At 40.1% G+C, this 25,722-nt stretch overlaps 1 long non-coding RNA gene across 1 annotated transcript; it reads left to right on the top strand.

The window, feature by feature from the left end:
• The first annotated feature begins 78 nt into the window (after positions 1-78).
• On the top strand, positions 79-25,662 carry LOC121010815 (uncharacterized). Its single transcript, XR_005781381.1, has 2 exons — positions 79-686; positions 23,422-25,662. It is a non-coding gene; the product is annotated as an uncharacterized LOC121010815 (long non-coding RNA).
• Positions 25,663-25,722: the final 60 nt, after the last annotated feature.

Below are 25,722 nucleotides of genomic sequence, written 5' to 3'. Positions count from 1 at the left end.
CTGGCTGCAGTTCCCCAGCGGCTGCAGATCATTGGACAAGGTGACCCGTCGCTCAGGCTCTTCGTCACGCGCCGCTTGCTGGCTCGCGGCCCCCAAGCTGCGTTGACCCGCGCAGGCCTAGGCGGTTGCGAACACCCGCCTCCTAGTCCCCACGCGCCGACTTCCGGTCTTTTTCTACATCTATTGGTCAACCTCTGTAACCATCGCGTCACGACCTTAAAGTGGATTAGTTGGCCTTGTGGTCAGTCATAGTGACCCCTGACAAGGGGAGGCTTCATTGGCGCCATAAAGTGTCGATCACTTTGTCACAGGACGTCGCGTGGTACAATTGGCAGGCAATAGTACCATTCATCCCGCCCCCGTCTGAGGTGACGGGAAAGGGTTGGGGAATTTCCACTTCTGATTAAAATGACGGCTGAGGTGACGACCCGCCAGAATTAGTGAGATTTGGAGTAGAATTCACCCTGAGCTTGGTGAGGCTTATACGTTAAGGATGCAAGAGGCACAGAGGTTACCAAGCTCCCACCTGTCGCTCTCCGCCAGACGCCGAGACTGCGGCCGGAGAGTTGCTGCACGGGGATTGGAGGAATGAAGCAATCAGTCTCGTCTAGTCCCCACCTTCCTCGCAGTCTCTGGTTGGAGGAGCGGAGCGTCAGTCACTAGAGCGGGCGCCACCTCTGGGACAGGTGAGATTGTGTAACCTATCTGCCGCCTGCTCTTTGGGAGGGGGTAGGGGGCTGGGACAGGCGAGGGGGCAGGGCGGTTCCTGCTTGGCGCCTCCAGCCTTTCCGAGTGGAGGAGCCCAGCGCCTGGAGCTGAGGGCACCAGGGGGGGCTGCTTGGGATGGCCGCCCCGGGGCGACTCGGCCCGCCCGCGTGCCGGGACGTGGCTGGGCGCGGCGGTTCTGCAACCTACCGGCGGGATGGCCCCGCGGGGCCGCGTTCTCTTGCTGGAGGAAGGCGGCGGGCCTGAGGGCTGGACAGCGCCATGCCTCAGTACTGGGAACTGTCCCACGAAGGACGGTGGGAAGGCCGCTAACACCTCGGGGGAATCAGACCACAGGGCTGAAAGCGGTGGTTAAGAGTGTATGCTCTGGAGCAGTTTCCAGTACTGGTGCCGCCACTTATTTGCTGTGTGACCTACGAGCGTTTGGTGTTTAATCTGTGTGCCTTTCAGTTCGTTCGTTCATCTGTGAAATGGGGCTAATATGAGTACGTCCCTCATCGCATTATTGTTATGAATACATTAGCTAGCTAACTAACAGAAAGCGCTTAGCAAAGTGCTAAACTTAAAGCCCCATTTTAGTTACTCTTCCTTGAGGAGTCTTCCACCTGCCCCTGGGTCCCGCCAACTAAACTAATTCTTGTCAGTTCTTGGTGATGCAAAACAAGCTAAGTAAGGCGGGGGCTGGGTGGGGGTGGCACAGGTATCCCCCCACCCCCACCCCACCCTAAGGATCTGTCTCTACTTCTGTTATCTCTATCCGTCTATCTCCTTTGTCAATGAAGAGGGGTTTTAAAATACTCAAGCTTCAAGTAATCCTATGATCAAAGATCACCAGAAGAAAGGCATTTGGTGAAGTTTGTATGGCAAATGCCCCTTGACCCAGAGAAAGTCTATATGACTTAGGTTGGCTCAAAGCAAAAGATCTGGCACGTCTCCTCTCATACAGCTCTAACAAAGGGCTGTGTGTATCTTGATTGTGCAATTTTTAATATTTCACCTCCCTTGAAATTGGAATCTGATAATTTAAAGAATATAACAATTTTTAAAAAATGGATTCTGCCAAACATTTATTTAAAGAACATTTTGAAGATTGTGAACATTTCATTGGCTTGGTAATTGCTAATTTTGGCATTTCACATGCAAAAGGGGGGGGGTGTTTTCTATAAGCAGAATATATTAGGTGAATGATCCTTCTAGATAATAATTTGTAGGAAATGGAAAGAACTCTTGTAGCTTTTCTACAAAACTATTTTGATATAAATGCCATGTGTCCTGTCTTTAGTTAGAATTTGTGGAATTTAATTAATTGTTTCCTTGGTGCTGTTTAAATTTTCAAGGTATGTGTGACTAGGTCACAACACAAACTAATAGCACCAACGAAAGAAACCCAGCTCTGCCCAACCCACTTCAAAGCTGGATTATCCAGAATTGGTATGGATACATCCTTAGGCAAAAACAGGTATTGACTGGTACAACATTACAAAGGAACTGCTTGTCATTCCTACCATTAATACAAAAATAATTTCTGATGCAACTCCCTGAACTCATTAAATTCTTTGAAGAAATGTAATGAAACTCAAGAACAGAGAGAAAGGAAATCTATGCATTTCCCCCAATATATTTGAGAGAGAAACATACAATCTCTACTCACTGCCTAACAATCAACCCTGTATATAGCCAGGAAAATATGAGTAAGCAATAATCTTTGTTTCACCTGGATCTTTACCTGAGACACTTGTTGTCAGGAGTTTGACAACAATTGAGTAGTCAGTTTAGGGTTTAGGAATACCAATCTCCTGGATTTTGGTGACTGCTATTATCGAGACTGTGTTAATTATGGATTTAATATTACTATATATAGAGCATCGTCTGGTGTTTCAAAAGTGAAAAATAATTGAGAAATCATCACTATATCAAGCAATACATTAGGTGAATATATCAAATCACACTCAAAGTATTCAATGTAAAATATCAGTAAGTTTAATATGAATTGTGGGTAACATTGGTTTTGATATATTGTTTCTTTTTTTTTTTTTAACGTTTATTTATTTTTTTGGGACAGAGAGAGACAGAGCATGAACGGGGGAGGGGCAGAGAGAGAGGGAGACACAGAATCGGAAACAGGCTCCAGGCTCTGAGCCATCAGCCCAGAGCCCGACGCGGGGCTCCAACTCACGGACCGCGAGATCGTGACCTGGCTGAAGTCGGACGCTTAACCGACTGCGCCACCCAGGCGCCCCGATATATTGTTTCTTAAGATGATATTTACTACTAAACGAAAAAATACACTGATTTTTCAAGTGATAAATAAACAGCAAAATTCCTCTTTAAACCATATATATTTGGGGACGCCTGGATGCCTCAGTCAGTTGAGCATCAGACTTCGGCTCAGGTGATGATCTTGCAGGCCATGAGTTCAAGCCCCGTGTCAGGCTCTGTGCTGATAGCTCAGAGCCTGGAGCCTGCTTCAGATTCTGTGTCTCCCTCTCTCTCTGCCCCTCCCCCACTCACACTCCTCTCTGTCTCTCAAAAAGTGAATAAATGTTTTTTAAAAATTTTAAGTATACATATTTGTTAGAAATGAGCATTAGAATAAAATGTTTTCCTCCAAAAAGCCAGTGGGAGTATTTATTAGATTGTAGCTGTAGTGTGTTTCAAAGCATTCTTATCAACTTTTGACCATCTTTTAGACAGATGAGGAAAAGGCAAAAGGAGAAACTGTATATCCCAAGGATTTTTAAAACATCTGAGGTAATAAAAGTCTTCATTTCTTGTAAGAAATACGACATTGACAAATGAAATTATAGATACAGGGACTTAACCTACTTTAGTTATAGTTCTTTCACATGCAACTTGCATTCTCTCAAGACATTTATTTAATTTCTGTATGTCAGTGCATCTCAGTTCAGCCCATCTATAGAAGGAAAGAAGTAAACCAACAAATTTGTTGTACTTGGATGTTATGTCACTTAACCTTTATAATAAATTTATCAAGATTTCACCCATTTTATAGATAAGGAAGTTGAAACTCCAAAAATGTTAAGTAACTTACCCAAGCTTATAAGACCAATATATGGAAAGGCTAGGGTTTGAATTTATTTCTGCCTGATCTCAAAACCCATGCTCTTCCCACTATATCACATTGATCCCTTGGTACCCTCAAAGGCAGAGGAACTTCATCAATGTGATAAACTGATGTAATAATCCAACCATTATATCTGTCTTATAGACATGCTAATTAGCACCTTAAGTGGATTTATCCCTGACTGCCACCAAATTTAGTATCTTTCTCTTTTTAAATGGAAACATTTCATTTAAAACACCTTCTGTTTTTTCCAACTACATTAATTTCTGAGACCATATAATTTTACATTAAGAAGTCTGAATAGTTAATATATTCACATGGTTCAAATCTCAAAAAGAATTTTAAAAATACAATGAAAGGAGTCATTTTACTTTGCCCATTAAACACCAAGATCCTCTCTCATAAGCAAACCGTTTTATTAGCTTTTAAATAAGCTTCCAGAAATACAAATCAAAACCACACTCAGATATCACCTCACGCCAGTCAGAGTGGCCAAAATGAACAAATCAGACTATAGATGCTGGAGAGGATATGGAGAAATGGGAACCCTCTTGTACTGTCGGTGGGAACGCAAACTGGTGCAGCCACTCTGGAAAACAGTGTAGAGGTTCCTCAAAAAATTAAAAATAGACCTACCCTATGACCCAGCAGTAGCACTGCTAGGAATTTACCCAAGGGATACAGGAGTACTGATGCATAGGGGCACTTGCACCCCAATGTTTATAGCAGCACTCAACAATAGCCAACTTGTGGAAAGAGCCTAAATGTCCATCAACTGATGAATGGATAAAGAAATTGTGGTTTATGTACACAATGGAATACTATGTAGCAATGAGAAAGAACGAAATATGGCCCTTTGTAGCAACATGGATGGAACTGCAGAGTGTGATGCTAAGTGAAATGCCATACAGAGAAAGACAGATACCATATGGTTTCACTCTTATGTGGATCCTGAGAAACTTAACAGAAACCCATGGGGGAGGGGAAGGAAAAAAAAAAAAGAGGTTAGAGAGGGAGAGAGCCAAAGCATAAGAGACTCTTAAAAACTGAGAACAAACTGAGGGTTGATGGGGATTGGGAGGGTGATGGGTAGGTGATGGGTATTGAAGAGGGCATCTTTTGGGATGAGCACTGGGTGTTGTATGGAAACCAATTTGACAATAAATTTCATATATTAAAATTAAAAAATAAAATCAGAAGGGAATAAAAATAAATAAATAAATAAATAAATAAATAAATAAATATTCTTCCAGAGGTGTTTACATATATAAGTAATTTCATATATATATCAATTTATTTTTTCCCTTTTAAACACAAATGGCAGATTATTACTATACATGCTTCTATATTTTGCTTTTCTCACCTGATTTATTCCAGAGATATTTCACTTACTCTATAAAGAGCTCTGTCATTTTTGTTTACTACTTCATAGTATTCTGTTTACATGATAATGTTGAGTATTTAGATTGTTTACTTTTTTCCCCTTAACAGTGCTACAGATGTGTAACTTTCTAATCTGTCTGGCCTCCAGTAAGTGGTGGGCACAAATTAATTTAATTGAAAAGTTGTAAAATTGCAACTAGAGGGGTTCCTGGGGGGCTCAGTCTGACTCTTGATTTCTGCTCAGACCATGATCCCAGGGTCGTGGGATTGAGCCCCCACAAAGAGCATGGAGCCTGCTTGGGATTCTCTCTCTCCCTTGGCCTCTCTCCCCTGTTTGCGCGCTCTCTCTCTCTCTCTCTTTCTCAAAAATGAAATAAAATCAATAAACATAAAAATAAATTGCAATTGGACTGAAGGCAACTACTTATTTGAGCTATAGTTGAATACACCTGCAAGAGGGATGTCTAGCGACATCCAGGAAGTGGGCATATATTTTTTTAAAATTTAATGTTTATTTTTGAGAGAGAGAGAGAGAGACGGAACGTGATCAGGGGAGGGGCAAAGAGAGAGGGAGACACAGAATCCGAAGCAGGCTTCAGGCTCTGAGCTGTCAGCACAGAGCCAGATGCAAGGCCCAAACCCACAAACTGTGAGATCATGACCTGAGCCGAAGTCAGACGTTCAACTGACTGAGCCACCCAGGCATCCCAAAACTAGGCATATTTTAAAAAATGAAGAGTTATGCCTGCATGCAGCTGGACTAACACACCACACAGCCTAAGAAAATTTACCAAATTATTCAGAAAGTTGCCTAGAATTTATTCTGTTACTTAGCCTACCCTTCCTAAAAAGGGACAATATAATATATATTCACACAAAAAGGCCTGCTTACCTCCTAAAAGTTCTGTCCTTACTGCCTGCCCAACAAGAATGAAGGCAGTAAATGATGTTGCTCCATTTGATTATACACCTTTCATGCCAGGGATTTTTTTTTTTTTTTCAAACTTCTAAAACTAATGAGTATATAAATACCTCTTGTGGTGGAATCATTCAGGTTCTCAACAAAGGAGAGATGATGGAACAATTAATATCCACCTTCTTCCTTGGGGCTCTGCTAGAACTCCTTAATCCTTGAATTGTTGGATAAAGGACAGCATGTCAAGGAGAATATGCTTTAAGGTTATGGAGAAGAATTAGGTTTTGGTGGGAAGATCTCTGAGCCAGGAATCAGAAATACAAGTCTACTTCAATTGACTGGTATAGTGCTCTTAGACCTAGATAGTTTGTCCACTTGACCTTTGAAGGTATACTTTAAAGGTACATAACTTAAGAAGCATTTCATTACAAAATGTAGTCATCATTTCAAATCAAATACCATGCACGCATAGAAAAAATATGGTCATTTACATGTAAAACCAAGGTTAATAGTAATTATTTCTGGGTAATGGAATTATACAAAGATTTATAATTCTTTTTCTTTTTGGAATGTTTGCATTTTACAGGCTTTTTTTTTTTTTTTTAGTTTTTTCCATAGTTAACATGTTTTTTATGTAATAAAAAATTAAATATTTAAATTAAATAAACCTATATCACATTGTGCAATGTTCTCATCTGTTCATTCAACCAACATTTATTCAACTCCTGCTATTTGCAGGGCACTGTGCCAAGTGCTTTAGAGAAAACTTAAAAGAAAAAGAAGATTTAATGTACTTCCTTTCAACTGTGCTGATGCATATGTACTTATTGACTGATGGTTAAGTAGATAAAATGCACATGGAATAATAGAGAACAGAAAGACATTCAAGGCAGTATAACAAGCTATTTTATAGTGTTGAGTAGATAGGAAGTAAAAGAGAAATTAACATGGAGTAAGTTTATTTAGGAAAAAGCTTGATTATGACCATTTTGAGCTAGGATAATGACAGGGAAATAAAGGAGGTAGAGCATCCCAAATGGAAAGAAATGATGGGAATGATCACAAAGAAGTAAAAGTCTTCAAATTGTATGTCAGGATGGTAAAACGACTAACTTGCACCATACAGAGAACTCAAAATGGGGATTAAAGAGAAATTCGGTTAAAGAAATCTTAAATACTGGACTCAAGGCTTTAAATTTGGTTCAATAGGCCACATACCATTGTTCTTGAAAAGCAGAGTTATCAAGATAAAAGTTAAGGGACGATTACAATTTTGTTTTATTTTGGCTGCATTGCATGGGTTTTGTCAGAACAAGGAAATGCTGGAGTCTGGGAAATGAGCAGTCTTGCTGTTGTGCTTAGTCCAGGTGTGAGATCATGAAGGCCTGGATCAGGGTAGTGACTGTCAGGTTAAGTAAAATGTACTATCAGCAATCGTAAAAAATCAGCATGACTTGGTGTCTGATAAATGTGGGGAGCAGTAGTATAAAAACAAAGTTACTCCAGAAAAATTGATACAAACATTCTGAAGAGAAGTGTGGCATTAGGTATCAAGATCCTTTCTTTATTTTTTATTTTTATTTTTTAATTTTTTTTCAACGTTTATTTATTTTTGGGACAGAGAGAGACAGAGCATGAACGGGGGAGGGGCAGAGAGAGAGGGAGACACAGAATCGGAAACAGGCTCCAGGCTCTGAGCCATCAGCCCAGAGCCCGACGCGGGGCTCAAACTCACGGACCGTGAGATCTTGACCTGGTTGAAGTCGGACGCTTAACCGACTGCGCCACCCAGGCGCCCCAAGATCCTTTCTTTATAGACACCTGGCTCAGTTGGTAGAGCATGCAACTCTCATTGGTATCTCACTGATACCAACTCATATTGGTATCAGTGAGTTCCAGGTGTATTCTGGACAGAGTTCACTAAAACAAAAATTTTTTAAAAGATCCTTTCTTTAAGTTTTCATTTCCATCTATTAGAATGGCTAAAATCCAAATAACTGACAATACCAATTGTTGGTGAGGATGCAAAGCTAAAGGAACTCACTCACTGCTAGTAAGAATGAAAATGGTACAACCACTTTCAAAGAAAGTTTGGAAGTTTCTTACAAAGCTAAATGTAGTCTTGCCGTGTAATCCATAGTTGCAATCCTGGGTATTTACCCACTGAGTGGAAAACCTATCCACATAAAATTCTGCATGTGAATGTTTATAGCAGTTTTATTCACAATCACCAAGATGTGGAAGCAACCAAGGTATCCTTTGATAAGTGAATGAATAAACAAACTGTGTTATCACCATACAATGGAAGATTGTTGAGTAATAAAAACAAATGAACTATCAAACTATGCAAAGACATAGATGAATTTTAAATACATATTGCTAGGCAAAAGAAGCCAGTCTAAAAAGTCTGCATACTGAATGAATCTATATGACATTCTGGGAAAGGCAAAACTGTGGAGATGGTAAACAGATCAATGACTGCCAGGGACTGGAGTGGGGGAAGGGTTGAACAGGTGAAGAACAGGGACTTTCAGATTGGTAACATTCTGTATGATACTGTATTTTGTACGGAATTATAATAGTGGATACGTGACACTATGCACTTGTCAAAACTCATAGACTTCATAGTACAAAGAGTGAACTTTTTAATTTTTTTACTTTTATTTTAAATAGTCTCCATACCCAATGTGGGGCTTGAACTCATGACCCTGAGATCAAGAATCTTATGCTCTACCAACTGAGTCAGCCATGCACCCCAAGAGTGAACTTTAACGTATGAAAAAATGTTTTCATTTGTTTAGTAGGTCAGGATATGTTAGAATGGAATGCAGATGATGACAAAAATATATATAATTGTATTACAAATGTGTGAAACAACTTCAGTGAAGGGAGTGAAAGAAAAAGCAACTGACCTATGTAAGTTTGGAAAGCAGTTGTCACTCTAAAGGCAAAAGGAACAGCACATAAGCAATGTACAATAGTTGTTTAAGTTATTTTCCCCTGGGGATGTGTGTTAACAAACATTTCTAAAACCATATATGTGTATTGGAATTGAACAATTATGTAAATGGCTGGCAGTTTCTGTTTCTCACCGTGGAGTGAGTGATTACAGATAAGCAAGGGGAGGAAGCTAGAATGATCTGTGTGGTAATGGATTAGAGTTGGAGACATCAGAACTTCTAGTTAGTTTAATATAATTACAAGTGGATACATGTAGGAATATGTATGGGTATGTGCATACACACAAGTTAGTATACACACATATTTTTTCTTGGTCTGTCAGCAGAGAGGACCTAGAAATGATATTCCAGTAGCAACATGTACACCTTGCACCCACATCTTGGCTTTTAATAACATTCTCCAATGAGAGGAACCAGACTCCTTGGAGAAATCTAGGACTGGGACTGAATCTGGGACTGGGACAGGAAATATACACGATGAACCCGGAACATAGAGTGCCAGAAAGTAAGAAATTACTAAACATGCATGCGTACATGTGGGCGCACGCATGAGCGCACACACACACACACACACACACAATAATGAGGGTATTTCAAAGAGATAATAGGACTAACTGAAACAATTCCCAACGGCCAAAGCTGGAATAATTTGAGCAAATAAATAATATTGAATTATGGCCCAAAGTATAAAATAAATGTCCTTGAGTCCATATGGGTAAATAAATGTTTGAATGAATACATAAATAAATGGGACTATAGGTAAGTTTTCCATGCAGAAGAAATCCAAATTGATGTAGAAACTCTACCCTTGAGGAGGTGAAGCATTAGCTCCCCTCTCCTTAAGTTTGGGCTGTGCATAGTGATATCCTTCCAAAGAGTAAAATATGGAAATGGGAGAGGGACAAGTGACTTGATAGTGGAGAAACCTGACAAACACTACCTCAGCCAGGTCATCAAGATTAACATCATCAGTGATAACTCCTGTTGATAGTATATACCCTTGATACTACATGCAAAAGTCTGAGAAACTGTCATGGTCAAGGGGAGCCTAAGGAGACGTGATAACTAAATGTAATGTAGTATCCCGGATGGAATACTGGAACAGGAAAAGGACATGAGATAAACACAAAATAAACTTGAATAAATAAATTATGGATCTTAGTAACTATGTATTAATTAGCTAATATTATATCAATGTTGGTTTATTAATTGCAACACATGTACCATACTAATATAAGATACTAAGATATTAGTATAGAGGAGATTGGAGATGGGCTATGTGGCAACTATACTGTCTTCCCAACTTTTCTATAAATCTAACACTATTCTAAAATTTAATTTTTTTATTTTTATTTTTTCCAGTTTTGCTGAGATATAATTGATCTATAACATTGTATTAATTTAAGGTATGCAATATAATGATTCAATATACATATATATTGCAAAATGATTACCACAATAAATTTAGTTAACATACATTACCTCACATAGTTACAATTTTTTCTTCTTGTGTTGAGAACTTTAAGATCTCTCTTGTGAGCATTTTTAAATTTTTTTAATAATATTTTTAATGTTTATTTATTTTTGAGAGAGAGAGAGACAGAGCATGAGCAGGGGAGGAGAAGAGAGAGAGGGAGACACAGAATCCGAAGCAGGCTCCAGGCTCTGAGCTGCCAGCACAGAGCCCAACATGGGACTCAAACCCCTGAACCGTGAGATCATGACCTGAGCCGAAGTTGGACGCTTAACCAACTGAGCCACCCAGATGCCCCTTTTTCAATTTTTTAAAATGGTTATTTTTGAGAGAGAGAGAGAGAGACAGAGTGGGGGTTGGTACAGAGAGAGAGGGAGACACAGAATCCGAAGCAGGCTCTAGGCTCTGAGCTATTGGCACAGAGCCCGACATGGGTCTTGAACTCACAAACTGCAAGATCATGACCTGAGTCAAAGTCAGCCGCTTAACCGACTGAGCCACCCAGGGGCCCCTCTTGTGAGCATTTTTAACATGCTTATACCTTTGGACTTCTAGGAATTTATGTTTATGAGTCTAGGAATTTATGAGTTGGGTCACTTGTGTGGCTCAGTCAGTAGATGGTATGACTCTCGATCTTGGGGTTGTGAGATCAAGCCCCACGTTGGATGTAGAGATCACTTGAAAATAAAATCTTTTTTTGAATCTTTTTTAAAAAATGCTTATTGGGCCACCTGGGTGGCTCAGTCGGTTGGGCATCTTCTTCGGCTCAGGTCATGATCTCACGGTTGCTGGGTTCGGCCCCACATCGGGCTCTGTGCTGACGGCTCGGAGCCTGGAGCCTGCTTCCGATTCTATATCTCCCTCTCTCTCTCTCTCTCTCTCTGCCCCTCCCCAACTCGTGCTCTGTTTCTGTCTCCAAAATAAATAAATCTAAAAAAAAATTTTTTTAATGCTTATTTATTTTTGAGAGAGAATGCACACACATGCGAGGAGGGGAAGAGCAGAGAAGGGGACAAAGGATCCAAAGCCGGCTCCATACTGACAACAGAGAGCCCAATATGGGGCTCGAAATCACAAATTGTGAGATCATGACCTGAGCCGAAGTGGGACGCTTAACTGACTGAACCACCCAGGCGCCCCTGATCTTTTTTTTTTTAAGTAGGCATCTCACCCATTGTGGAGCCCAGTGTGGGGCTTGAACTCACGACACTGAGATCAAGACCTGCTCTGAGATCAAGAGTCAGATGCTTAACTGACTGAACCACCCAGATGCCCCCAAAAATCAAAATCTTAAAAAAAAAAAAAAAAAGGTTTAATCAGACATAGGAACAAAAATATTGTATAGAAAAAAAATGAAGTTCACAGGGGTGTCTGGGTGGCTCAGTCAGTTGAATGTCAGACTTTGGCTCAGGTCATGATCTCAGGTTACTAGGTTTGAGTCCCGCATCTGGCTATATGCTGTCAGTGCAGAGCCTGATTCAGATCCTCTGTACCCCTCTCTCAATGCCCCTCCCCCACTCATGCTCTCTCAAAAATAAATAAACTTCAAAAAAAAAATGAAGTTCATATTATGTTAAATAAAAAATAAGGTTATAAGACAAGATGTATATATATTCTCAATACACTACAGTGAATAGAAAATGACATACCTCAAAATGACAAACATCAGGGGCACCTGACTGGCTTAGTTGGAAGAGTATGTGACTTTTGATCTCAGGGTCATGAGTTTGAGCCCCATGTTGGGTACAGAGATTAAATTTAAAAAATTAAAATTAAAAAAAATAACAAATATCAGACAGAGATTATCTGTGGATGGTGGAATAGTGGGTTATTTTTATTTATTTATGTTTCCAATTTTTCTATAAGTAATGTATTGCTCTGGTGATCAGAAAAAAATAAAGGTTGTAAGAAAAAATCACTATAGGTGTAAAATCAGAAGATTCATCAAATTGGGATACTTATTGGCAATAAGGAACTGGGAACGAATTTTTAAAAGATGTTGAGTTGTAGCTTTGGTTTTCATTAAAAAAAACATCACTCTGCAGAAAGGTCATGTTAGCAATGAAGATTAAGTCACTTTTCCACCAGGTGAATCCTTGGTGAATATATTTTGGGTACTGCCTCCACAGAAAGATGCATACTTAAAATCTGAGTACTAGCAGCAATTCTGTGTGTTTCCTCCACCCCTCAGGAGTAATTAAAAGGGAAGCCCAAGAATCACACTGATGAATAGGTATCAGCAAGTGTGTAGGCCTTCATCCCAGATACCTTGATCCGCAGTTGTACAAGCTTATTTGACAAGAACAGGCTAATAACAACCTGCAATCACAGATCCTTTGAAGAAACCCAGAACCTTACCAAGTGCATTACAGTGAAGCCCCTACCTCTGCAATTCCACACATGTGGGAAACCCGAGGCTGACTACTCCATACACCTTGTTTCATATGTCCTCTTCTACACTGCAACTTGGGCAGCCACACCTACCTTCTCTAGAAGCTCTCCTTGGCAGGTACCGTGGCATTCTGCCACAGACTCTAGAAGGTTCCAGGACTGGTGAAAATTTAGAATCTCATTGTCTGAGCACTTTCCTGATAAGATAATAGTTATTTAGAAACCCCCACATCAAGACTCAGCTTATCTTCCAGGTCATGGTGGTCTGCCTCATAGTGAGTCAGTACTTTTGAATCAGAAGGGCCCTTGAGGAGTCCTCTAGGCTTCATACTACCTGTTTAATAAAGAAGAAACTGGAGAACTGTGTATTAGAGTCAATACCTCCTGGAAGAATCTCTAAGGGGATGTTTCCATCCATCACCTTCTGATGTTTCCTGTCAGAATCAGAAGTACATCATTGCATTGCTTACCAAAGTGAGAAGAGAGCAAGCCTGGGGTTCCTACTCGGAGAGCAATTTTGGCTTATAAGTGAGAACTGAGTCACTCTGAAGGCTGATCTTAGAGACTCTTTTGGAGTGTTTGAACTCACCTTCGTTAACCACACCCCCTTGCTCATCAAGGCAGGCCTATAAAGCAAGAGACGCAGCATGGCGTTCACCTGCAGGGCAGGTAACAGTGCCACCTCCCAGATGTTCTTCCCCAAGGAAGTGGCATGGTGTTTGCTGTGGCCCCAAGAGGACTATAGACAGTCTAGCTGAAACATGAGCCTAGTACAAGCTCACAGAAGCTATAAGAAAAATTGTGGTCAAGACTCTACCCTGAAACTTTTCGCCTAGAAGGACCTCTTTAACCCTCGCATTGGCGCCACTGGTGACAAAAAAGAAAAAAACAGCCAGGGTTGGACTGTTCCAGCTTAGATTTACTAGATGAAAAATGTTTGTCATTTGAAGAGGATTGCTTCACCCTTACAAGAGTTATGTAGGGCAAATGTCTGAGAAATGGGCAAGCCTGTCAATGGCCTCTGGGATTTGGTTAAAGCCCTAAACTGTCCTAGTGCCTCTGCCCTTAAGCTGGAAGGATTTTTAACCAGATTGAGCCATAATAGTGTCCAAAGGAAGCAGCAATACTGTTCTGTGTACTAGGGATTTCATAAGGATATTAGAATTCCTAGAGAATAACTGAAGGACTGTGAAATATATTTTTTAATTTTTTTTAGTTTATTTTGGGAGAGAGAGAGAACACATGATCAGGGGATGAGCAGAGAGAGAGAGAGAGAGAGAGAGAGAGAGAGAGAGAGAATCTCAAGCAGGCTCCACACTGTCAGCAGGTAGCTGGACACAGGGCTCAAACCCATGAACTTTGAGATCATGACCTGAACCGAAATCAAGAGTCAGATGCTTGGGAATGCAAACTGGTGCAGCCACTCTGGAAAACAGTATGGAGGTTCCTCAAAAAACTAAAATAGAACTACCCCACGACCCAGCAATTGCACTACTAGGCATTTATCCAAGGAATACAGGTGTGCTATTTCAAGGGGACACATGCACCCCCATGTTTATAGCAGCACTATCAACAATAGCCAAAGTATGGAAAGAGCTCAAATGTCCATCAATGGATGAATGGATAAAGAAGATGTGGTATATCTATACAATGGAGTATTACTCGGCAATCAAAAAGAATGAAATCTTGCCATTTGCAACTACATGGATAGAACTGGAGGGTATTATACTAAGTGAAATTAGAGAAAGACAAAAATCATATGACTTCACTCATATGAGGACTTTAAGAGACAAAACAGATGAACATAGGGAAGGGAAACAAAAACCATATAAAAATAGGAAGGGGGACAAAACAGAAGAGACTCATAAACATGGAGAACAAACTGAGGGTTACTGGAGGGGTTGTGGGAGGGGGGATGGACTAAATGGGCAAGGGGCACTAAGGAATCTACTCCTGAAATCATTGTTGCACTATATGCTAACTAATTTGGATGTAAATTTTAAAAAATAAAAAACAAAATTAAAAAAAAAAAAAAAGAATCAGATGCTTAACCGACTGAGCCACCCAGGCACCCCAGGACTCAAATATTTTAAAACCCTCAAGAGCACTGGTGAGACCACTTAGCAGAGCCTGATCATCTCATGCCCAACAATTATTCTCACAAGTTCCCTGTTGTCCTCTCATATGCCATTAGCAGGATTATAAATTGATAACATCTTTAGGAAATCAGTTTGGAGTTGCCTTCAAATTTTTAAATGCACATACCCTTTAATCTAGCAAAATCCACTTCCAATTCTGGGAGAATTGGCATAGAGACACTCACACATGAGCTCAGAAAGATGTGTGTGAAGATGTTCACAGAAACCTTACATTTGTCCATCAATAAGTGGTTAAATAAGTAGAGGAACAGCTATAAAATGCTAACCGTCATCTGAGCTTTTAGCAGGTCATCTTTTTTTTTTTCATGGTAGAGGGTCTTGCCTTGATGCTGATGGCTCCTACTGATCAACATGGTGGTTGCTGAAGGTTCAGGCGGTTGTGGCCGTTTCTTAAAACAAGACAACAATGAAGTTTGCCTCATTGAAGGACTTTCCTTTCTGTGAACGATTTCTCTGTAGCGTGCGATGTTGCTTGACAGCATTTTACTCACAGTAGAGCTTTTTTCAAAATTGGAGTTAGTCCTGGGTGTCTGCCTGGCTCAGTTGATAGAGCATGCGACTCTGGATCTCAAGGTTGTGAGTTCGAGCCCCATGCTGGGTGCGGAGATTACTAAAAATTAAAGTCTTTTTGGGGGGCACCTGGGTGGCTCAGTTAAGCATTTGACTTCGGCTCAGGTCATGATCTCGTGGTTCATGGGTTCAAGCCCCATGTCGGGGTCTGTGCTGACAGCTCAGATCCTGGAGCCTGCTTTGGATTCTGTCTCCCTCTTCGTCTGCCCCTTCCCCACTGATGCGCTGTCTCTCTCTGTCTCTCTCGCTCTCAAAAGCAAACATAGAAATTTTTTAAAATAAAATAAAATAAAATCTTTTTAAAATGCTTATTTATTTATTATGAGAGAGCACCTGAGCCAGGGAGAGAGGTGGAGAGGAAAGAGAATCCCAAGCAGGCTTCGCGCTGTCAGCACCGAGCCCAGTGAGGGACTTGATCCCATGATCTGCAAGATCGTGACTTGAGCTGAAATCAAGTCGGATCCGATGTTGACCCAACCAACTGAGCCACCCAGGTGCCCCAAAAATTATATCTTAAAAAAAAAAATTGGAGTCTATGCTTTCAAGCCCTGCTGTTGCTTTATCAACTAAGTTTATGTAATATTCTAAATCCTTTATTGTCATTTCAACAATCTTCACAGCATCTTTACTGCGAGTAGATTGCATTTTAAGAACTTATTTTCTTTGTTCATCCAGAGGAAGCAAGTTCTCATCCATTAAGGTTTTACCAAGAAATTGTGGCAGTTCAGTCATATCTTCAGGCTTCACTTCTAACTCTATTTTTTTCTTGCTATTGCCATCACATCTGCAATTACATCCTCCATTGAAGTCTGGAATCCCTCAAGGTCGTCTATGAGGGTTAGAATCAACGTCTTCCAAATTCCTGTTAATGTTGGCGGTTTGAATCCTGAATGTTCTTTTTTTTTTTTAAGTTTATTTATTTATTTTGAGAGAGAGAAAAAGAGCACTGATGCACATAGGGGATGGGCAGAGAGAGAGGAGAGAGAGAATCCCAAGCAGGCTGTCAGCGCAGAGTCTGACCCAAGGCTCAATCTCACAAACTGTGAGATCATGACCTGAGCTGAAATGAAGAGTTGGACCCTTGACTGAGCCATCCAAGTGCCCTTGAATCCCGAATGTTCTTAATGGCATCTAGAATGTGAATCCTTTACAGAAGGTTTTCAATTTACTTTGCCTATCTTGATTTTCAACATGCCTTCCTCACTAAGCTTAATTGTTTCTAGCTTTTGATTTAAAGTGAGAGACGTGCAGGGACACCTGGGTGGTTCAGTCAGTTAAGCACGTCCAACTTCGGCTCAGGTCATGATCTCGCTGTTCGTGGGTTCGAGCCCTGCCTCGGGCTCTGTGCTGACAGCTCAGAGCCTGGAGCCTGCTTCAGATTCTGTGTCTCCCTCTCTCTCTGCCCTTCCCCTGTTCGCGTTCTGTTTCTCTCTCTCTCCCAAAAATAAATAAACATTAAAAAAAATTTAAAGTAAGAGACATGCAAGGGAACCTAGGTGGCTCAGTCAGTTGAGCATCTGACTCCTGATTTCAGCTCAGGTCATGATCTCATCGTTTGTGAGATTGAGCCTGGCGTTGGGCTCTGTGCTGAGTGAGGAGCCTGCTTGGGATTCTCTCTTGCTGCCTCTCCCCTGCTTGCACACGCGCTCTCTCTCAAAATAAATATTTAAACATTTTTAAAAAGTCCTTAATGAAGAAGTAAAAATTAATTTTATTAATTAAATCTCAGCCTTTCATTACATGTATTTTAATATTCTATTTGAGGAAATGAGAAGTATACATAGAACACTTCTGCTGAACATTGGTTGTCTCCAGGGAAAACACTCATGCAACTATTTTTGTTGTAAGTTGAACTAACCATTTTTTCATGGAACATCATTTTTACTTTAAAGTATGACTGACATAAATTTTGGTAATTCAGACTGGTGTATTTGGCAGACATTTTCTGGAGCCTGCCATTTGAAGGAAAACAGCTGACAGTATATTGTTTCCAAATATAAAATTCAAGTTTTGGGGCATAAATGCGGATTTTGGAAAGTTGCATCCACTGTCATTGGTTGACAGTTTCCCAAAACTTAAAGACTTTTTTGGTGAGATAGGAGATGATATTGCAAAATGTATTTTCTGATATTATTTTGACATTATATAATAAAATGTGTCAGTATTTGCAAGAGCTGCATAACTCAGTGAACTGTATTTCCCAAATGACCAATACATGATGTTATAAAACCATGAATGAATAAAACAACACTCAAAGCTAGGCTAGTGGATTTTAATGTAACAGAGTATGAAAATTTTATAGTTATGATTTCAACCTTTAGAAAACTAACAGTTGTTGAATTTTCATGTGGTATTAAAGATAATAACTGCAATTATCTGAAAAAAAAAACATTAAAATATCCCTCCCTTTCCAACTACATATCCATGTGAATCCAGATTTTCTTCATATTCTTCAACCAAAATACTAATTGCAGTTGACTGAATTTTGAAGTTGATAGGATGGACAATCCATCTGTCTTTTATTAAGTCACACATTAAAAATTAACTCTTACTAAATTTTGCGTCAAAAAATAGATTTTTTTCATAACAATATGTTACTTATGTTCACATTTATGAATTAAACTTACAGAGTTTTGTAAATTCCTGTTTTAATTTCCAATACACTAAACACTAATAGAAAAAACCCACATATATAAACAAGAGCTCAGGATGCTCTATAAACAAGGGCTCAGTCGGTTGAGCATCCAACTCTTGATTTCAGCTCAGGTCATGATCCCAGGGTCATGGGATCGAGACCTGGGTGGGGCTCCACGCTGAATGTGGAGCCTGCTTAAGATTCTCTTTTCCCTCTCTCTCTGCCCCCTCCCCTGCTCACACACTCTCTCTTTCTCTTAAAAAAAAAAGTACAATCAATATTATAAACATTAAAAAAATAAAGAAACAAGAGGTCTTTGGGTCTTTAATAATAAATAAAAGAACTGTAGGTCTTTAATAATTTTTAAGAGTGTACAGGGGTTATGAAACCAGAAAGTTTCAGGACTGCTGCAGTACTATATAGCAGTTGCAGTGGAGGCAGAAGGATGGAGGAGATGATCTATGAAGTCTCTGCTGGGTTTTCAGTCTTTCCTTACTCAGCCAACTCTCGTCTTTAACTCAGCAGTCAAAGCTTGGGAGCAAGAGCTCTGAATGTGCTCTGGGCATCTCTGATGTGAATCTATGAAAGGGAAAATATACTCCTTTCCCTGCTTCTCTCTCTTTCAAAGTCTCCAGATAAAACTTTGTCTGCATAGGGTGAAGGGAGAGACTAGATAGGGCAGACGACAGGGACCTTCCCAGCCATGAGGAGTTTATTTAGAAAACCTGAAGTTAAATGGTAGGGACAAGCTGTAAGGGGCCACAACTGGCCCACTTGGGCTCAATAGCAGGAACTGGGAGGAGCCAGGGACATCTCCTAGAACAGTGATACTTGTATTTCCTTCCTCCTGTGCTGGCCCATTTCTTAAAATGACCTAAGCCCTTCAATGAGTTTTAAGAACCAACAATTCTTCCAGGCCACAGCCCCATATGGTTAATTAGAATAGACAAACACGGACGGGGCGCCTGGGTGGCTCAGTCGGTTAAACATCCGACTTCAGCTTAGGTCACGATCTCGCGGTCCGTGAGTTCGAGCCTCGCGTCAGGCTCTGGGCTGACAGCTCAGAGCCTGGAGCCTGCTTCCGATTCTGTGTCTCCCTCTCTCTGTGCCACTCCCCCATTCATGCTCTGTCTCTCTCTGTCTCAAAAATAAATAAACGTTAAAAAAATTTTTTTAAAAAGAATAGACAAATATGGAAAGAAATCAAACTTAAAGAGAAAAAAAACGTAAAGCAGCATAATAACAACTACTTTGCCACATATGTCACCTTCCACCTCCACATCCACCCGCACCTCTCCCTTGCTCTCCTACCATCCATCCCTTCCCCTTGGCCTGACAGCTGTCCTTCCTTAGGCTATTACTGATTCATTAGGGATTTGGTCACTAGGATGGGGAATTTAGGGGTAAGGTGTTTCACCGTAATTTGGGTCCCCTCTATGCTGTTTACTGGCTGTGTGATCAAGCAGGTAACTCTCCTCTGAACCCTCAGTTCTGCATCTTTAAGAGGAGATGATCTTCCAGCTCTATGATCCTGTGGTTATTAATAAAGAGAAGATAGGTCAGGCTGGAGCTAAGGACTCTGACATTAATATATTATCATTGAGAAGAGCAGAGGATCTAGAAAGAGAGCACAGCTCTAGTTTGCATCATTATACATTTTCCCCTTTGGACACGGATATATTCGCAGGAGATGAACAAACACAGGTCTCTAAAAACAACCTGGAGAAATCTCCCAAGGCTGTGGTTCTTCCCTTGGGTTCACTTAACTGTTAGGTTCCTGGAGTCAGTATTGGAGAATTCCCCCAGTTCTTGCCCAGCAGTGGTAATTCCTTTGGTCTTGGAGGCCCTAGAGGTTTTCAGCCTCCCTGTTGTGACCCTGCTAATTAGATACCAGGCTCTGGCCCCTACCATTCTTTTTATTATTTTTTTTATTTTTAATGTTTATTTATTTTTGAGAGAGACACAGAGCGTGAGCAGGGGAGGGGTAGAGGGTGAGAGAGACACAAAATCCAAAGCAGGCTCCAGGCTCTGAGCTGTCAGCCCAGAGCCCTACGTAGGGCTCAAACTCATGAACCACGAGATCATGACCTCAGCCAAAGTCAGATGCTTAACCAGTTGAGGCACCCAGGCGCCCTTCTTTTTATTTTTTTAAATAGATTTATTGAAATATAATTTACAGACCACCTAATTTTGTGGCTCTTATTGTATTCACAGAGTTGTACAACCATCACATCTATTCTGGAACATTTTCATCAGCCCTAAAAATAAGTCCTATACTCCTTAGCCATTACCTTTAACCTCCCCACCCCTTCCCTCCCAGGTGCCAAACCTTTGGCAACCAATAGTCTAATTTCTATCTTTATGGATATGTCTATTCTGGATAGTTAACATAAATGGAATCATACAATATGTAGTCCTTTGTGACTAGTTTCTTTCACTTAGAATGATGTTTTCAAAGTTCATCAATGTTGTAGCATGTATCAGTGTTTCATTACATTTTATTGCTGAATTATATTCCACTGTATGGATATAACACATTTTGTTTATTCATCACTTTGCATTGTTGAGTCATCAGAGTTGTTTTCACCTTTTGACTATTTGAATAATGCTGCTATGAACATTGGTACAAAGTATCTGTTTGCGTCCCTGCTTTTAAATCTTTTGGGTATATATCTAGGAGTGGGATTGCTAGATCATATGATGATTCTATATTTAACTTTTAGAAGGACACAAACTATTTTCAGGGCTGCTGCATCATTTTACATTCCCACCAGTGATGTGTGAGGGTTCCAACTTCTCTGCATCCTCACCAATACTTGTTATTTATAGCCATCCTAATGTGTGTGAACAGTATCTCATTGTGATTTTGATTTACATTTTCCTAATGGCTAATGATGTTGAGCATCTTTTCATGTGCTTATTGTCCATTTGTATATCTTCTTTATTTTTTAAGTTTATTTACTTATTTATTTTTATATATGTTTATTCATTTTTGAGAGAGAACGCAAGCAGAGGAGGGACAGAGAGACATGGGGACAGAGGATCTGAAGCAGGATCTGTGCTGACAGCTGCCAGCCCAATGTGGGGCTTGAACTCAGAAACTATGAGATCATTACCTGAGGCGAAGTCAGACACTCAACTGACTGAGTCACCCAGGCACCCCTAGTTTGTTCGTTTGTTTGTTTGTTTATTTGTTTTAAAGTAATCTCTAGGGGCGCCTGGGTGGCGCAGTCGGTTAAGCGTCCGACTTCAGCCAGGTCACGATCTCGCGGTCCGTGGGTTCGAGCCCCGCGTCGGGCTCTGGGCTGATGGTTCAGAGCCTGGAGCCTGTTTCTGGTTCTGTGTCTCCCTCTCTCTCTCTGCCCCTCCCCCGTTCATGCTCTGTCTCTCTCTGTCCCAAAAATAAATAAACGTTGAAAAAAAAACAAGTAATCTCTATACCCAACATGGGGTCAAACTCATGACCACAAGGTCAAGTGATCCCACTCCTCTGACTAAGCCAGCCAGGTCCTCCCATTATTATATATTCTTTAGATAAATGTTTATTTGGAGGCCTTGTCTATTTTTTTTTTTTTTTTTTTTTAGTAAGTGCTTCACCTAATGTGGGGCTCAAACTCACCACCCTAAGATCAAAAGTCGCATGATCCACTGATTAAGCCAGCCAGATGCCCCTTCCTTTGTTTTTGTTTTTGCTTTGTTTTGTTTTTGGGTTTTTTTTTTTGTTTGTTTGTTTGTTTTTTTAGAGAGAGAGCATGCGCCAGTGAAGGAGAGAAAGAGAATCCTAAGCAGGCTCCATGCTCAGTATGGAACCTTACACAGGGCTCAATCCCATGACCCTGGGATCATGACCTGAGCCGAAATCAAGAGTCTGACACTCAACCACCGAGCCTCCCCAGGTGCCCCTTCCCTTGCCTATTTTTAAATTGAGTTATTTGTCTTCTTGTTATTGAGTTGTAAGAGTTCTTAATATATTCTAGATACAAGTCCCTTATCAGATGTATAATTACATGTATTTTCTCCCATTCTGCTGGTTGTTTTCACTTTCTAGATAGTGCCATTTGGAGGATAGAAGTTTTAAAATTTTAATGAGGTCTAATTTATTTTTTTATTTTGTTCCTTGTGTTTTGGTATCATTCTAAGAAACCATTGCCAAGTCCAAGGTCATGAGGATTAAGGCTTATTTTCTTCTAAGAAGAGATGGTTTTAGCTCTTATATTTAAGTTTTTGATGCATTTTGAGTTAATTATTGCATATGGTATGAGGCAGGCATCCAACTTCTTTCTTCTGCATGGAGATATCCAGTTTTCCCAGAACCATTTGTTGAAAAGACTATTTTTTTCACCATTGAGTTGTCTTGGCATTCTCATCAAAAATCAATTGACCGTAAGTGTGAGTATGTGTTCCTAGACTGTCAATCCTGTATGTATTTCCTTATGCAAGTACCACACTGTCTTGATTATAGGAGCTTTGAAGTAATTTTGAATATCAGAGGTTGTGAGTCCTATAACTTGGTTCTTCATTTTCAAGATTGTTTTGGCTGTTCTAGGTTGGCCTCTACTATTCTTACCCAAAGGGACAAGGCCTCATCCATATTGCCTCTTTCAAAGTATTCATTATGTAGCCTACCACACTGATCCTCATCTTTTCCAACCTCACCTTCCCCTGTTCTCTCCCTCAATCCTCCACTCTAGCTCTGTGGGCCTTCTCAAACATTCTGAAGCTCTTCCTGCCTGAGGGCCTTTACACTGATATTACCTTGGCCAAAAAATGCTTTCTTTCCCTCCACTCCCTCTCCCCTATTCCCAAGGCTGACTTCTTGTCATTCGGGTCTCTGCTCAAATGTTATCTTCTCAGAGAGGCCCTTACTAACCCCCAATCTAAGACAGTCACTTGCCAAACTCTCCCTCTTTATTATGTTATCTTGTATTATTGTACTTACCACTGTCTGAAATAGTCTTACATATATATCATTGTATTTATTTATTTGCTGCCTCCCCCTACTAGAATGGAAGCTCCAGGAAAGCAGAGATCTTGTTTCACATTGAATTCCTACACCTAGTAATACAATAGACTACATTGCCTGGCATATAATAGACATTTAATATATATGTATTTGTTGAAGGAATTTGTTGTCAACTCCTGGACAGCTCCTATAGTAGAATTCAGCACCAGGAGAAGAGGTAAGAAGCAGTGAACTGGCCTCACACCAGGATTATTTTCCTTGTACTCACCTTCTTTTCTCATTTTCGACCAGTCGGCAATTCCTCCCTTCTTATTCAAAGGTTTCTCCTAATCCTCCTCCTAATATCGGTCTACATTTGAGAAGTAGATACAGACACATTCCTGCCTTCCCCAATGTCTCCTCTTGATTGCTCTTAGGAAAAATGACCTAAGATGTCTCTGACCACAGTATATATGGACAAGTACATACTCTGGTCCATTTGCAAAGACAGAAATCTAGAGTGTTGGGAAACATGAGGTCCTGGACAAGGGGACAGAAGGACACAGAACCTCAGGGAAAATCAGAACCTCAGGCCAAGAGCCCAAGGAATTCACATTATAACAACCTAATACCCACAAAAGTGTGAAAGTCATTGTCCCACAGCTACAGACTAGAGAAGAGAGGACCTATGTTACTGATATGGAGAGATTTTCCCTGGGGCTAGGGAGGCTCTAATAACCCTCCATACAGCCCTGAGTTTTTCATCTAAACATCTTAAAAATGTTATAGGCATCAATTAACCCTTATAGCACCCTAGAATCAGGACTGTGGCCCGATTTTACTGACAGAAAACTGAAGAGTGTGGGTTAGAGCCAGGAAAGGAATGTTTCAGGCTCACATGGCCTGGACTGAGCAAGCTAAGGGCTACATCTGAAGCCAGAGCTCACCTCATAGTCTTCCCCTTATGACAGTGGTTCCCAATCTGGGGACTGTAGGACACTTAAATTCATGTCTCTGTTTACCATGTCTTGGCTGCAGGCAGATGATAATTTAGTTGGTTCCTTGTCATGCAGGTGCCAGCTTAAAGATCACCTGCTCAGAGAGGCCTCCCTTGAGCATCCATCTCTAGTAAACTTCTCCCAGTCCCTATCATATTACTGATTTTCTTCAGTGTACTTGTCATTATCCCAGATAATGTTATTTTTTGTTTGTTATTTCTGTCTTTCAGTATAAACTCCATGATGTTAGAAATTTTATCTGACAAGACATTGCTGATGTTCAATAAGTATTTGTTGAATGTTTAAATAAGTCTAAATAAAGATGTTTTCAACATTATGTAGATGCTGCTGAAATGAGTAAAATACATAACTATCTAAGTTTAAATTATACTTTTGGTATATATTTCTCTCAATCAATAGGTACTCAGGCTGTAATGTTAGGAGCCTTTTTAAAAAAACATTTAGAAGAGCCGGGCACCTGTGTGGTTCAGTCATTATACATCTCACTTTGACTCAGGTCATGATTTCACCGTTAGTGAGTTCAAGTCCCACATGGGTGAACTCAAGCCCCACCAGGTGAGACCCACTTCTCTCTCTCTCTCTCTCTCTCTCTCTCTCCCCCTCCCCCCCCCCTCACTCACTTGGGTACTCTTGCTCTCTCAAAAATAAAAAAATAAAAAATAAAAAAACAACATCTTTAAAAAAAAAAAGGCACTAAAAAGAGCCTTCAAAATTTCCACTTCTGGGGCACCTGGCTGGTTCATGGTGGAATGTGCAACTCTTGATCTTGGGGTTGTGAGTTTGAGCCCCAAATTGGGGGGAGAATTTACTTAAAAATAAAACATTATAGAAAAAAGAATTTCCACTTCTGGCCTTGTATAGATTAAACTTTTTGAATAGCCTTCCTGACTAAAACAACTAAAATGCTAGATGCTAGATTAAATATAATTTTTAACTTTAAAATTCACAGATGAACTGACATACACAAGTGCTCTATCATTACTCTTTAATTTCACTCCTAGGTATATACTCTGAAGAAATTCTTGTACTTGCGTATATGATACCTTGTGTATATGATACCTTTTTCAGATTATAAGGTTATTCATTCTATGCAGATTACAAAAAGAATGAGGTAGATAAAGAATGTATGTACCAACAGGGGAACATATTCAACTCACATTAAGTGACAAACATGTAGAACTCAAGAGTATAATCCCATTTTAATAAAAATATTAACTTGTCCCTTGAAATAAATCTGAACAATATACACTAAAATGTGAACACTGGTTATCACTGGCATGGTTTTCATTTCAAAATTATATGTGTCTTTGATGTTTTGATATTTTCAATAACCTCATTTACTTTTGTGGTCAAAAATCAGTAAAGTTTTTTTTTTTTATGTATAGAAAACTGTTTTAAATAGAGAAATAATTTTTCTGGAAAGTTTTCTTTCCCCTTTTGCAAACTGAAGAAAGTTTGCTGA

The sequence above is a fragment of the Herpailurus yagouaroundi genome, unplaced genomic scaffold (genome assembly GCF_014898765.1).
Source record: "Herpailurus yagouaroundi ecotype Mexico unplaced genomic scaffold, PumYag 192, whole genome shotgun sequence".
In the NCBI taxonomy this organism is placed as follows: domain Eukaryota; kingdom Metazoa; phylum Chordata; class Mammalia; order Carnivora; family Felidae; genus Herpailurus; species Herpailurus yagouaroundi.
This window is presented reverse-complemented; position numbering and strand designations above follow the sequence as displayed.